This window comes from Hordeum vulgare, chromosome 5H (genome assembly GCF_904849725.1).
Source record: "Hordeum vulgare subsp. vulgare chromosome 5H, MorexV3_pseudomolecules_assembly, whole genome shotgun sequence".
NCBI lineage: Eukaryota > Viridiplantae > Streptophyta > Magnoliopsida > Poales > Poaceae > Hordeum > Hordeum vulgare.
The window spans coordinates 559,504,263-559,518,735 of NC_058522.1; positions in this window are offsets into that span (position 1 = coordinate 559,504,263).

The following is a 14,473-nucleotide window of genomic DNA, read 5'->3' on the forward strand; positions in this document are numbered from 1 at the left end:
GCAATGGAATCCGATTTGGAGTACATATACAAGTAATATGTTGAGTCGTCCGATGGCTCGTCGGAGGAGAAAGAGTACACTGATAAGACATCGATGATGCATGCGGTCATTGAAGACGCCGAGCGTGCGAAAGAGCATGTTCTTAATTTCAAGGGCACGATCTAGGATCATCAAGTGCTCAACCTCAACAAGGCGCTCGAGCATTTAACATTGATGGGCGGCTACTTTGCCCTCGATGCACTATTTGTTGACCATTTTTGCCGGTGTTTTTGAACCCACAAGACTGTCTTCGATTGTTTGTATCATGGTGTCCGATCCTAGGACTATTTAAACGTTTGTACTCTTTGCACGCGGCTATTTGATCGTGCAGACTTGAAAGAAAATAAGAAAGACCAGATGTATGTGGCTATGATTGGATGACGTATTTCCGCATCCATGTCCCCGAAGTGGGCCCCTTATCCGTAGACGAATGAAGGAAGGAATTTACGAATTGCCGTTGAAGATGCCCTTCAAACCATAGATTACTCTTTCCGATCGTCGGTTCAAAAAAAATTGGATTACGATTTTGTTAAAACACATCTAGATGTGAGATAAGTAGTGCACATCTAAGTTTTATATCATTGATCTTGCATAGAGATTCGTGTGGGTGTTTTTTTTCCTTTTTCTCTTTTCCATTTTATGCTTGATTTAGTCATTTTAGATATGCAATAACTATGTCATATCTAAATGTGTTCTAGAGACACCCTTTAATTTGAAATAACAATCGGGACCCGAAGCAATTCGACTAGGCATCGGGAGAGCTTTTTTTTGCAGCCCATCGTCGTATCCCTCCTCTCTATACATGGTAACATATTAGAATCATGAAATTAAAGCATGTTTTAAAGCGCGTGAACATAAGAAGTACCACTTATTTTTAGATTTCAAGTGCAATGATTTAAGTGTATCTATAACCGGACTTGGTAAATCTGGCCTCTCAAACACGTCCGCGGGCCCTGATTGGTCACACATCATATTTGGTACTATACGTCCCAATACCTCATATTCCATCCCTGGGTAGATGGGTGCATTGTAGGGCTCCGACCCCTCTTCCATAGCCACGTGCAACTCAACGTCGTCCGCGGCGTGCTCCATCTCCGCCTCCCGCAGACCGCAGACGATGCCGATTCGACTCTCCCGTCGCTTCTGACCATAGGGGATCGAGGATCGCTTGCTGCTCCGCTTGTAGATTTGCGGCCCCAGCGTCCCCCATGTCATCCTCGTCCTCGTCCTCCTCCGGATATACCGCACCCGAAAGTAGCCTCGCGGCTATCGGGGCTTCGCACCTTGCCAGTACCTGCTCAAGGAGCTGCAGAGGAAAGTGGCGGCGGTGGCGTGCGGGAAGGGGGATGTGGTTGATTAGGGTTCGGTGCGGGCAGTAGGCTTAAATGGACGAGCTAGGATAACACGCTGTGACGGAGGAGACACGTCGGGTTTTCGACCGATTCCGGATGAGACCCCATTGTCAGTGTGACATGGCAGACGCATCCAGACGCCCTCATATTCACCCCAGATTTGGACTGTATATGAGGGATGTCGGACAAGCCGAACATCTGAGGCCCATTTAAGAAGCCTGTCTAGATCGCATTTTTATGACCAGTCGCCGTGTGTCACATGGAGTTGGGTTTGATGTGTCCGGCTGTTGATGCTCAAAGGGCATGCACGATGCATAGCCTCAGGGTGATGCTTCGTATGCCATGTAGGATCGGATGTTAGAAAAACTAGGTTCGAATAAGGAAACGAGATCCTTTGCATGAGGCGGGTGCTTGAAGAGAAAAAATGCGATCCTATGCGAAAAGCTGAAAAAGTTAGAATGGAAAGTAGATATGCATGTGTATTACATTTTTTATTTTTTATTTTTTGATGAGGCACATTAATGTTAATTACATCGGTAATAAAAAGCTAATATAAATGTCCGAAGCTACTTTTTACCATCGTATCTACTCCCTCCGTTTCATAATATAAGTCTTTTTAGAGATTTCACTAGAGGACTACATACGGATGTATATGGACATATTTTAGAGTGTAGATTCACTATTTTGCTCCGTATGTAGTTTTTTAGTAAAATCGCTTAAAAGACTTATATTTAGGAATGGATGGAGTATATGACATCGTTATACGTGCCCTAAGAAGTACTACTATTTGTTTTTAAATTTCGGTTGGGTTTGTTTGGCTCCTCTACTTGTGGAGCAGATCATTGCTGGACGCACGAGACCGAGTAGAGCGAGCACGTGGAAGCTGACGTGCAAAGAAGCAGACCACTGAAAAGGGCCAACAGAAAAGTTGACGCCAAGGATCCAACACAGCATCGTTTCTTTCTCCAGGCAAAAAAAAGTGTGTATGAAAGGATGTCGTTCACCTCAGCGGCTTTTACTGACTTATTACCTGACATGCCCCATGTTCACATGCTCACCAAATCCAGCACACAGGAAAAACACCACACGGAACACCGCAAAAGTTAGACAGGAAAGAGCAGAATCACTTGAAATGAACAGTGCGTTTGATAACCAGATCACAGCATAGCTCGCAGCATCTCCTCCTGGGAAAGGTAACCGAAAACTCATTGCAGTCGTAGTTGATTGTTTTTTTAGTGTTTACTAAACTTATTCTCTTTCGCCGCTAGTGTGGTCCATGATCGTGTACTGCCATTTCTGTCAAGGAAAAGGAAATAAAGCGGAGTCGTTGGCCCGATTCATCATTAGAGCGTACACGCAATGTATGGGAGCACGGTAAGAGCTTCTACAGCCGGAGTTGCAAATGCGCATGCGGACTCGTCCGCAAACACTAAGAGCAACTCCAACCGGCCGATCCAAACGAACAGCGATTTTATTTGTTTTTTGTTCATTTGAGTCGGTCGCTTGCCCAGCGTTTGCCTTGTTTTAGATATGAATTGGCAGCGCGTCCAACGCGTCGTCTCAGATGTTTTGGCGTGGACGGCTGACCGTCCTATTTTGCATGATTTTCATAGTTTAAATCAAATAACATAACATAATTTGGACCGAAAACAGCATAGTTAATACAAGCTGAATAAAAGTAAAAATGTTTCACATAGTTCACACATAGATTTGCAAACGAATAAAAGAAGATAAATCTATTGGTTGCCAACATGAGCCCACATATGCTCAACCAAATCATTGTGCAGTTGCACGTGAGTTTTCCAATCACGCATGTCTTGATGACGAGATCACATCGTTAGGAGAATGATGTGATGGTCAAGACCCAAAGTATGACCGTAGCATATGATCGTGTCACTTTGTTGCTATTGTTTTCTGCATGTCAAGTATTAATTCCTATGACCATGAGATCATGTAACTCACTGACACCGGAGGAATGTCTTGTGTGTATCAAACGTTGCAACGTTACTGGATGACTATAAAGGTACTCTACATGCATCTCTGAAGGTGTCCGTTGAGTTAGCATGGATTAAGACTGGGATTTGTCACTCCGTGTGACGGAGAGGTATCTCGGGGCCCAGTCGGTAATACAACATCACATATAAGCCTTGCAAGCAATGTGACTAAAGAGTTAGTCACGGGATCTTCTATTACGAAATGAGTAAAGAGACTTGCCGGTAACGAGATTCAAATAGGTATGGAGATAGCAACGATCAAATCTCGGACAAGTAACATACTGAAGGACAAAGGGAATGGTATACGAGATTATATGAATCCTTGACATAGAGGTTCAACCGATAAGATATTCGTAGAATATGTAGGATCCAATATGGACATCGAGGTACCACTATTGGATATTGACCGGAGAGTGTCTCGGATCATGTCTCCATAGTTCTCGAACCCGCAACGTCTGCACACTTAAGATTCAGTGACGTTTCGGTATATTTGAGTTATAGGTGTTGGTGACCGAAGGTTGTTCAGAATCCCGGATGAGATCCTGGGCGTCACGAGGAGCTCCGGAATGGTCTGTAGGTAAATATTGATATACAGGAAGTCTTGTTTTGGTCACCGAAAAGGTTTCGGGCTCATTGGTAGTGTACCGAGAGTGTCGGAAGGGTACCGGGGGCCACCTGGAGGGGTGTGACGACCCTAGGGGCTTCATGGGACAAGAGGGGAGGAAAACCAGCCCCAGGTGGGCTAGCTGATGCCACCTCTAGGGGCCCATGCAGCTGGATGAGGAATAAGGGGAAAACACAATGTGGAAAAGGTTTCCAAGTGGGAGAAGGGGAATCCTACTAGGAGTAGGATTGGAGGAGGAATCCTCCTCTCCTCCCACTTCGGCCGACCCAAAGGGGACACCGTAGGGCCGACGGCCTCCCTCCTCTCCTCCTACATATACTAGAGGTTTGAGGGCTTTTTGAGACACAATATTTTCACCCACGTGCTATCTCAACTCTAGATCACAGTTTATCCTCTCGATCGGTTTTCTGCGGTGCTTAGGCGAAGCCCTACGGAAACAGATTCACCACCACCACCGACGCGCCGTCACGTGATACGTCCATTTTGCATCATGTTTTCATGTTGATATTTATCGCTTCTTTGGTTGTTATTTCACTTCACGGTACAATTCTTATGCCTTTTCTCTCTTATTTTGCAAGGTTTACATGAAGAGGGAGAATGCCGACAACTGGAATTCTGGCCTGAAAGTGGAGCAAAGTTGAGATACCTATTCTACGCAACTCCAAACGCCGTAAAAATCAACGAGGATTTTTTTCCTGATTTATCAAAAATATTGGACCGAAGAAGTGCCACAGGGGCGCCAGGGGGTGCCCACAAGCCTGCACGGCGCGGCCACCCCCCTAGGTCGCGCCATGAGGGCTTGTGGGCAACCTGCTGGCCCACTTGCCCCCCTCTTTTGCTATATGAAGGGTTTCGTGCAGGAAAACAAATCAAGGAGGACCTTTTTCGTGGTTTCGCCGCCGCCACGAGGCGGAACTTGAGCAAAACCAATCTAGAGCTCTGGCAGGACGATCCTGCCGGGGAAACTTCCCTCCCGGAGGGGGAAATCGTCGCCATCGTCATCACCAACACTCCTCTCATCGGAGGGGACTCGTCACCATCAATATCTTCATCAGCACCATCTCATCTCCAAAGCCTAGTTCATCACTTGTAACCAATCTCCGTCTCGCGTCTCCGATTGGTACTTGTAAGGTTGCTAGTAGTGTTGATGACTCTTTGTAGTTAATGCTAGTTGGATTATTTGGTGAAAGAGTTTATGTTCAGATCCTTGATGCTACTCATTACCTCTCTGGTCATGAATATGATTATGCTTTGTGAGTAGTTACTTTTGTTCCTGAGGACATGGGATAAGTCATGCTAATAATAGTCATGTGAATTTGGTATTCGTTCGATATTTTGATGTGTTGTATGTTGTTTTTCCTCTAGTGGTGTTATGTGAACGTCGACTACATAACACTTCATCATTATTTGGGCCTAGAGGAAGGCATTGGGAAGTAGTAAGTAGATGATGGGTTGCTAGAGTGACAGAATCTTAAACCATAGTTTATGCCTTGCTTCGTAAGGGGCTGATTTGGATCCACTAGTTTAATGCTATGGTTAGATTTTGTCTTAATTCTTTTTTCGTGGTTGCGGATGCTTGCGAGAGGGGTTAATCATAAGTGGGATGCTTGTCCAAGTAAGGGCAGTACCCAAGCGTCGGTCCACCCACATATCAAACTATCAAAGTAACGAACGTGAATCATATGAACATGATGAAACTAGCATGACAGAAATTCCCGTGTGTCATCGGGAGCGTTTTTCCTCCTATAAGACTTTGTCCAGGTTTGTCCCTTGCTACAAAAGGGATTGGGCCACTTTGTTGCATCGTTGCTACTTTTGTTACTTGTTGCTTGCTACGAATCATCTCACCACACAATCACTTGTTACCGACAATTTCAGTGCTTGTAGATATTTCCTTGCTGAAAACCACTTGTCAGATCCTTCTGCTCCTCGTTGGGTTCGACACTCTTACTTATCGAAAGGACTGCGATTGATCCCCTATACTTGTGGGTCATCATCACGCTGTTAGCGAACTCATGTACTTCCCCGTCTCTCTTGCTGGATCAAGAAGGCAGAGATCGTCATCGAGCTGTACGTGTGATGAACGCGGAGGTGCCGTCCGTTCGGCGCTAGATCGGGGCGGATCGTGGGACGACGACGATTTGGATCGCGAAGACGTTCCACTACATCAACCGCGTTTCTTAACGCTTCCCGCTTAGCGATATACAAGGGTATGTAGATCCGATCTCCCTCTCATAGATGATCATCACCATGATAGGTCTTTGTGTTTGTAGGAAATTTTTGTTTCCCATGCAACGTCCCCCAACATGCAAATCCCAGCTTCCCTCAGTGAAGGTACACTCTATTTACTTTTATGTTATTTACTTTTAATGTTGACTCAACTTCTTATTCCAACCTCGGTCTGTTAGTTGGCAAGCACCATGTGGTGGAGAAAGATCGAGGCATATATAGTCAAATATATTTGATCATGATTCAGTACTGTTGACAATTATCTTCATGATAAGTGTATTGGGTGGCGAAACATTAAGCCCCTATCTTTCTATGTGTTCGATGCATGTTGTTTGTTCTAAAAAAATATGATTTGAGTATTGGGAATCATAGAAGACTATGTGATAATTGAGTATGTGGAGTGCTGCTCGCTGCGCCTATAGGGATTTTCTTGGCAAATATGCAAAGGATTCCCCCGCGGCCTTGGAGCCTTGCGTTGGTGTTCCCTTGAAGAGGAAAGGGTGATGTAGCACAACGGCGGTAAGTATTTCCCTCCGTTTGAGAACCAAGGTATCAATCCAGTAGGAGGATCGCGTCAAGTCACAAGTAACTGCACAAACACAAAAAGCTTCCACCCAACGCTATGAAGGGGTTGTCAATCCCTTATAGATTGTTTGCAAAGTGAGAACTGAAAGCAAAAAAGTAAACAAAGCAAAGTAAAAGTAAAAGCGGAGATGATACGTGTGAATAGACCCGGGGGCCGTAGTGTTCACTAGTGGCTTCTCTCATGAAAGCAAGTAGACGGAGGGTGAACGAATTACTGTCGAGCAATTGATAGAACGGCACAAAGTCATGACTTTATCTATGGCAATGATCATACATATAGGCATCACGTCCAAAACAAGTAGACCGATACTTTCTGCATCTACTACTATTACTCCACACGTCGACCGCTATCCAGCATGCATCTAGTGTATTGAGTTCATAAGAACAGAGTAACGCCTTAAGCAAGATGACATGATGTAGATGGACAATTTCAAATCTATGATGAAAGCCCATCTTGTTACCCTTGATGGCAACAACACGATGCGTGCCTTGCCGCCCCTTCTGTCACTGGGAAAGGTCACCGCACGGTATGAACCGAAAACCAAGCACTTCTCCCATTGCAAGAATCATGGATCTAGTTGGCTAAACAAAACCCAAGACTTGGAGAGACTTACAAGGATATAAAATCATGCATATAAGAAATCAGCAAAGACTCAAATATAATTCATAGATAATCTTATCACAAATCCACAATTCATCGGATCTCGACAAACACACCGCCAAAGAGGATTACATCGGATAACTTTGTATTGAAGATACAAGAGATAGAAGAAGCCATCTAGCTACTAACTACGGACCCGTAGGTCTGAAGTGGACTACTCACGAATCATTGGAGAGGCAATGATGTTGATGTACAAGCCCTCGAGCTCCAAAGTCCCCTCCGGCAGGGCACCGGGAAGGGTCTCCAGATGAGATCTTGCGGAAACGGAAGCTTGCGGCGGCGGAAAAGTGGTTTCGTGGACGCTCTGATTTTTTCTGGGATTTTAGGGAATATATAGGTGAAAGAGCTAGGGCAGGGGAGCTCCAGGGAGCCCACAAGCTTGGTAGCCGCGGGCCCCCCTGGCCGCGGCTACACGGCTTGTGGGCCTCCTCCTTGGCCCTCAAGTCCCCCCGATCTTCTTCTGTTATGGAAAATTTTATTTCGGGGATTTTATTCCGTTTGGACTCCGTTCCAAAATCAGATCTGAAAAGAGTCAAAAACACAGAAAAAACAGGAACTCGCACTTGGCACTGAATTAATAAGTTAGTCCCAAAAAAGATATAAAAGGTACATAATGTTGGAATTATGCCCTAGAGGCAATAATAAATATAGTTATTATTATAATTCCTGTATCAAGATAATCGTTTATTATCCATGCTATAATTGTATTGAATGAAGACTCATTTACATGCGTGGATACATAGACAAAACACTGTCCCTAGCAAGCCTCTAGTTGGCTAGCCAGTTGATCAAAGATAGTTAGTGTCTTCTGATTATGAACAAAATGTTGTTGCTTGATAACTGGATCACGTCATTAGGAGAATCACGTGATGGACTAGACCCAAACTAATAGACGTAGCATGTTGATCGTGTCATTTTATTGCTACTGTTTTCTGCGTGTCAAGTATTTATTCCTATGACCATGAGATCATATAAATTACTAACACCGGAGGAATACTTTGTGTGTATCAAACGTCGCAATGTAACTGGGTGACTATAAAGATGCTCTACAGGTATCTCCGAAGGTGTTCGTTAAGTTAGTATGGATCAAGACTGGGATTTGTCACTCCGTGTGACGGAGAGGTATCTCAGGGCCCACTCGGTAATACAACATCACACACAAGCCTTGCAAGCAATGTGACTTAGTGTAAGTTACGGGATCTTGTATTACGGAACGAGTAAAGAGACTTGCCGGTAAACGAGATTGAAATAGGTATGCGGATACTGACGATCAAATCTCGGGCAAGTAACATACCGAAGGACAAAGGGAATGACATACGGGATTATATGAATCCTTGACACTGAGGTTCAAACGATAAGATCTTCGTAGAATATGTAGGATCCAATATGGGCATCCAGGTCCCGCTATTGGATATTGACCGAGGAGTCTCTCGGGTCATGTCTACATAGTTCTCGAACCCGCAGGGTCTGCACACTTAAGGTTCGACGTTGTTTTATGCGTATTTGAGTTATATGGTTGGTTACCGAATGTTGTTCGGAGTCCCGGATGAGATCACGGACGTCGCGAGGGTTTCTGGAATTGTCCGGAAATGAAGATTGATATATAGGATGACCTCATTTGATTACCGGAAGGTTTTCGGAGTTACCGGGAATGACGAATGGGTTCCGGGAGTTCACCGGGGGGGCCACCCACCCCGGGGAAGCCATGGGTGTTTGGGGTGCCGCACCAGCCCTTAGTGGGCTGGTGAGACAGCCCAAGAGAGGCCTATGCGCATAGGAAAGAAAATCAAAGAGGAAAGGAAAAAAAAGGAGGGAGGTGGGAAAGGGAAGAAGGACTCCACCTTCCAAACCAAGTAGAATTCGGTTTGGGAGGGGGAGGCCTTCCCCCTTGGCTCGGCCGACTCCCTTGGGAGTCCTTGGACCCCAAGGCAAGTCTTCCCCCTCCTCCTCCTATATATAGTGGGGTTTTAGGGCTGATTTGAGACAACTTTGCCACGGCAGCCCGACCACATATCTCCACGGTTTCACCTCTAGATCGCGTTTCTGCGGAGCTCGGGCGGAGCCCTGCTGAGACAAGATCATCACCAACCTCTGGAGCGCTGTCACGCTGCCGGAGAACTCTTCTACCTCTCCGTCTCTCTTGTTGCATCAAGAAGGCCGAGATCATCGTCGAGCTGTACGTGTGCTGAACGCGGAGGTGCCGTCCGTTCGGCACTAGATCGTGGGACTGTTCGCGGGATAGTTCGCGGGGCGGATCGAGGGACGTGAAGAAGTTCCACTACATCAACCGCGTTCACTAACGCTTCTGCTGTACGGTCTACAAGGGTACGTAGATCACTCATCCCCTCTCGTAGATGGACATCACCATGATAGGTCTTCGTGCGCGTAGGAAATTTTTTGTTTCCCATGCGACGTTCCCCAACAGTGGCATCATGAGCTAGGTTCATGCATAGATGTCTTCTCGAGTAGAACACAAAAGTTTTTGTGGGCGGTGATGTGCGTTTTGCTGCCCACCTTAGTCTTTTCTTGATTCCGCGGTATTGTTGGATTGAAGCGGCTTGGACCGACATTACTCGTACGCTTACGAGAGACTGGTTTCATCGCTACGAGTAACCCCGTTGCTCAAAGATGACTGGCAAGTGTCGGTTTCTCCAACTTTAGTTGAATCGGATTTGACCGAGGAGGTCCTTGGATGAGGTTAAATAGCAACTCATATATCTCCGTTGTGGTGTTTGCGTAAGTAAGATGCGATCCTACTAGATACCCATGGTCACCACGTAAAACATGCAACAACAAAATTAGAGGACGTCTAACTTGTTTTTGCAGGGTATGCTTGTGATGTGATATGGCCAACGATGTGATGTGATATATTGGATGTATGAGATGATCATGTTGTAATAGTAAATATCGACTTGCACGTCGATGGTACGGCAACCGGCAGGAGCCATAGGGTTGTCTTTATACTAACGTTTGTGCTTGCAGATGCGTTTACTATTTTGCTAGGATGTAGCTTTAGTAGTAATAGCATGAGTAGCACGACAACCCCGATGGCAACACGTTGATGGAGATCATGGTGTGGCACCGGTGACAAGAAGATCGTGCCGGTGCTTTGGTGATGGAGATCAAGGAGCACGTGATGATGGCCATATCATGTCACTTATGAATTGCATGTGATGTTAATCCTTTTATGCACCTTATTTTGCTTAGAACGACGGTAGCATTATGAGGTGATCTCTCACTAAAATTTCAATACGAAATTGTGTTCTCCCCGACTGTGCACCGTTTCTACAGTTCGTCGTTTCGAGACACCACGTGATGATCGGGTGTGATAGACTCAACGTTCACATACAACGGGTGCAAAACAGTTGCGCACGCGGAACACTCGGGTTAAGCTTGACGAGCCTAGCATGTGCAGACATGGCCTCGGAACACATGAGACCGAAAGGTCGATCATGAATCATATAGATGATATGATTAGCATAGGGATGCTTACCACTGAAACTATACTCAACTCACGTGATGATCGGACTTGAGCTAGTGTAAGTGGATCATGAACCACTCAAATGACTAGAGAGATGTACTTTTTGAGTGGGAGTTTAGCGAATAATTTGATTAAGTTAAACTCTAATTATCTTGAACATAGTCTAAGTCCACTTTGATTAAATTTGTGTTGTAGATCATGGCTCACGCTACAGTCATCCTGAATTTTAATACGTTCCTAGAGAAAGCTAAGTTGAAAGATGATGGAAGCAACTTTGTAGACTGGGCTCATAATCTTAAGCTAATCTTACAAGCTGGGAAGAAGGATTATGTCCTTAATGCTACTCTAGGAGATGAACCACCCGCTACGGCTGATCAGGATGTTAAGAACGCTTGGTTAGCACGTAAGGAGGACTACTCAATAGTTCAATGTGCAGTCTTGTATGGCTTAGAACCGGGACTTCAACGTCGCTCTGAGCGTCATGGAGCATTTGAGATGTTCCAGGAGTTGAAGTTTATCTTTCAGAAGAACGCCCGGATCGAGAGGTATGAGACCTCCGATAAATTCTATGCTTGCAAGATGGAGGAGAACTCGTTTGTCAGTGAACATGTGCTCAAAATGTCTGGGTACTCAAACCGTCTAGCTGAGCTGGGGATTGAACTCCCGCAAGAAGCTATCACTGACAGAATCCTTTAATCGCTGCCGCCAAGCTATAAAGGCTTTGTGTTGAACTACAACATGCAAGGGATGAACAAGTCACCCGGCGAGTTGTTTGCGATGCTGAAAGTCGCAGAGTCTGAACTCCGTAAAGAGCATCAAGTGTTGATGGTGAATAAGACCACTAGTTTCAAGAGAAACGGCAAAGGGAAGAAGGGTAATTCAAAGAAGAGCGGCAAGCCTGTTGCTAATCCGACGAAGAAACCCAAAGCTGGACCTAAGCCTGAAACAGAGTGCTACTATTGCAAGGGTATGGGTCACTGGAAGCGCAACTGCCCCAAGTATCTGGCTGATAAGAAGGCGGCCAAAGAAAAATCAGGTATATTTGATATACATGTCATTGATGTGTACTTAACCGGCTCTCGTAGTAGTGCCTGGGTATTCGATACCGGTTCTGTTGCTCATATTTGCAACTCGAAACAGGAATTGCCGAATAGACGAAGGCTGGCGAAAGATGAAGTGACGATGCGCGTGGGAAATGGTTCCAAGGTTGATGCAATCGCCGTTGGCACAGTCTCACTTCAGTTACCGTCAGGATTAGTTATGAACTAAAATCATTATTATTTAGTGCCTGCGTTGAGCATGAACATTATATCTGGATCTTGTTTATTGCGAGACGGTTACTCTTTTAAGTCAGAGAATAATGGTTGTTCTATTTCTATGAGTAACATATTTTATGGTCATGCACCCAATGTGAGAGGATTGTTCATATTGAATCTTGATAGTGATACACACGTACATAACAATGAGACCAAAAGAGTTAGAGTTAACAATGATAGCGCCATATTTTTATGGCACTCCCGCTTAGGACACATTGGTGTAAAGCGCATGAAGAAACTCCATGCCGATGGACTTTTGGAGTCACTTGACTTTGATTCACTTGACACATGCGAACCATGCCTCATGGGCAAGATGACTAAAACTCCGTTCTCCGGAACAATGGAGCGTGCAAGTGACTTGTTGGAAATCATACATACCGATGTGTGTGGTCCGATGAGCGTGGAGGCACGCGGCGGATATCGTTATTTTCTCACCTTCACTGACGATTTGAGTAGATATGGTTATGTCTACTTAATGAAGCACAAGTCTGAAACATTTGAAAAGTTCAAGCAATTTCAGAGTGAAGTTGAAAATCATCGTAACAAGAAGATCAAGTTCCTACAGTCTGATCGTGGGGGTGAATATCTGAGTTTCGAGTTTGGTGCTCACTTAAGACAATGTGGAATTGTTTCACAGTTAACACCGCCTAGAACACCACAGCGTAATGGTGTGTCCGAACGTCGTAATCGTACTTTATTAGAGATGGTGCGATCTATGATGTCTCTTACCGATTTGCCATTATCATTTTGGGGTTATGCATTAGAAACAGCTGCATTCACTTTAAATAGGGCACCATCAAAATCCGTTGAGACGACACCATACGAAATGTGGTATGGCAAAAGGCCAAAGTTGTCGTTTCTTAAAGTTTGGGGATGTGATGCTTATGTCAAAAAGCTTCAGCCTGAAAAGCTGGAACCCAAAGCGGAAAGGTGCATCTTCATAGGTTACCCAAAAGAGACAGTTGGGTACACCTTCTATCTCAAATCCAAGGGCAAAGTGTTTGTTGCTAAAAACGGAGCTTTTCTCGAGAAGGAGTTTCTCTCTCGAGATTTGAGTGGGAGGAAGATAGAACTTGACGAGGTTGTCGAACCTCTCATCCCTCTGGATGGTGGCGCAGGGCAAGGGGAAACCTCTGTTGTTGCGACGCCGGTTGAGGAGGAAGTTAATGATGATGATCATGAAACTCCAGTTCAAGTTTCTGTCGAACCACGCAGGTCGACGAGACCACGTGCTGCTCCAGAGTGGTACGGTAATCCCGTCTTATCAATCATGTTGTTAGACAACAATGAACCTGCAAATTATGAAGAAGCAATGGTGGGCCCAGATTCCAACAAATGGCTAGAAGCCATGAAGTCCGAGATAGGATCCATGTATGAGAACAAAGTGTGGACTTTGGAGGTACTACCTGAGGGCCGCAAAGCTATTCAGAACAAATGGATCTTTAAGAGGAAGACGGACGCTGACGGCAATGTGACCGTTTATAAAGCTTGACTTGTGGCAAAGGGTTTTTCACAAGTTCAAGGAGTTGACTACGATGAGACATTCTCACCCGTAGCGATGCTTAAGTCCGTCAGAGTCATGTTAGCAATAGCTACATTTTTCGATTATGAAATCTGGCAGATGGATGTCAAAACGGCGTTCCTTAACGGTTTCCTTAAGGAAGAGTTGTATATGATGCAACCCGAAGGTTTTGTCGATCCTAAGAATGCTAACAAGGTGTGCAAGCTCCAGCGATCCATTTATGGACTGGTGCAAGCATCTCGGAGTTGGAACAAACGCTTTGATGAGGTGATCAAAGCATTTGGGTTTATACAAGTGGTTGGAGAATCTTGTATTTACAAGAAAGTGAGTGGGAGCTCTGTGACGTTTCTAATATTATATGTGGATGACATATTGCTGATTGGTAACAACGTAGAGTTTTTGGAGAGCATAAAGGATTACTTGAATAAAAGTTTCTCTATGAAGGACCTAGGAGAAGCTGCTTACATTCTAGGCATTAAGATCTACAGGGATAGATCAAAACGCCTGATAGGACTTTCACAAAGCACATACCTTGATAAAGTTTTGAAGAGGTTCAAAATTGAATAGTCCAAGAAAGGGTTCTTGCCAGTTTTACAAGGTACGAGATTGAGTAAGACTCAGTGCCCAGCAACTGATGAAGATAGAGAGCATATGCGCTCCGTCCCCTAT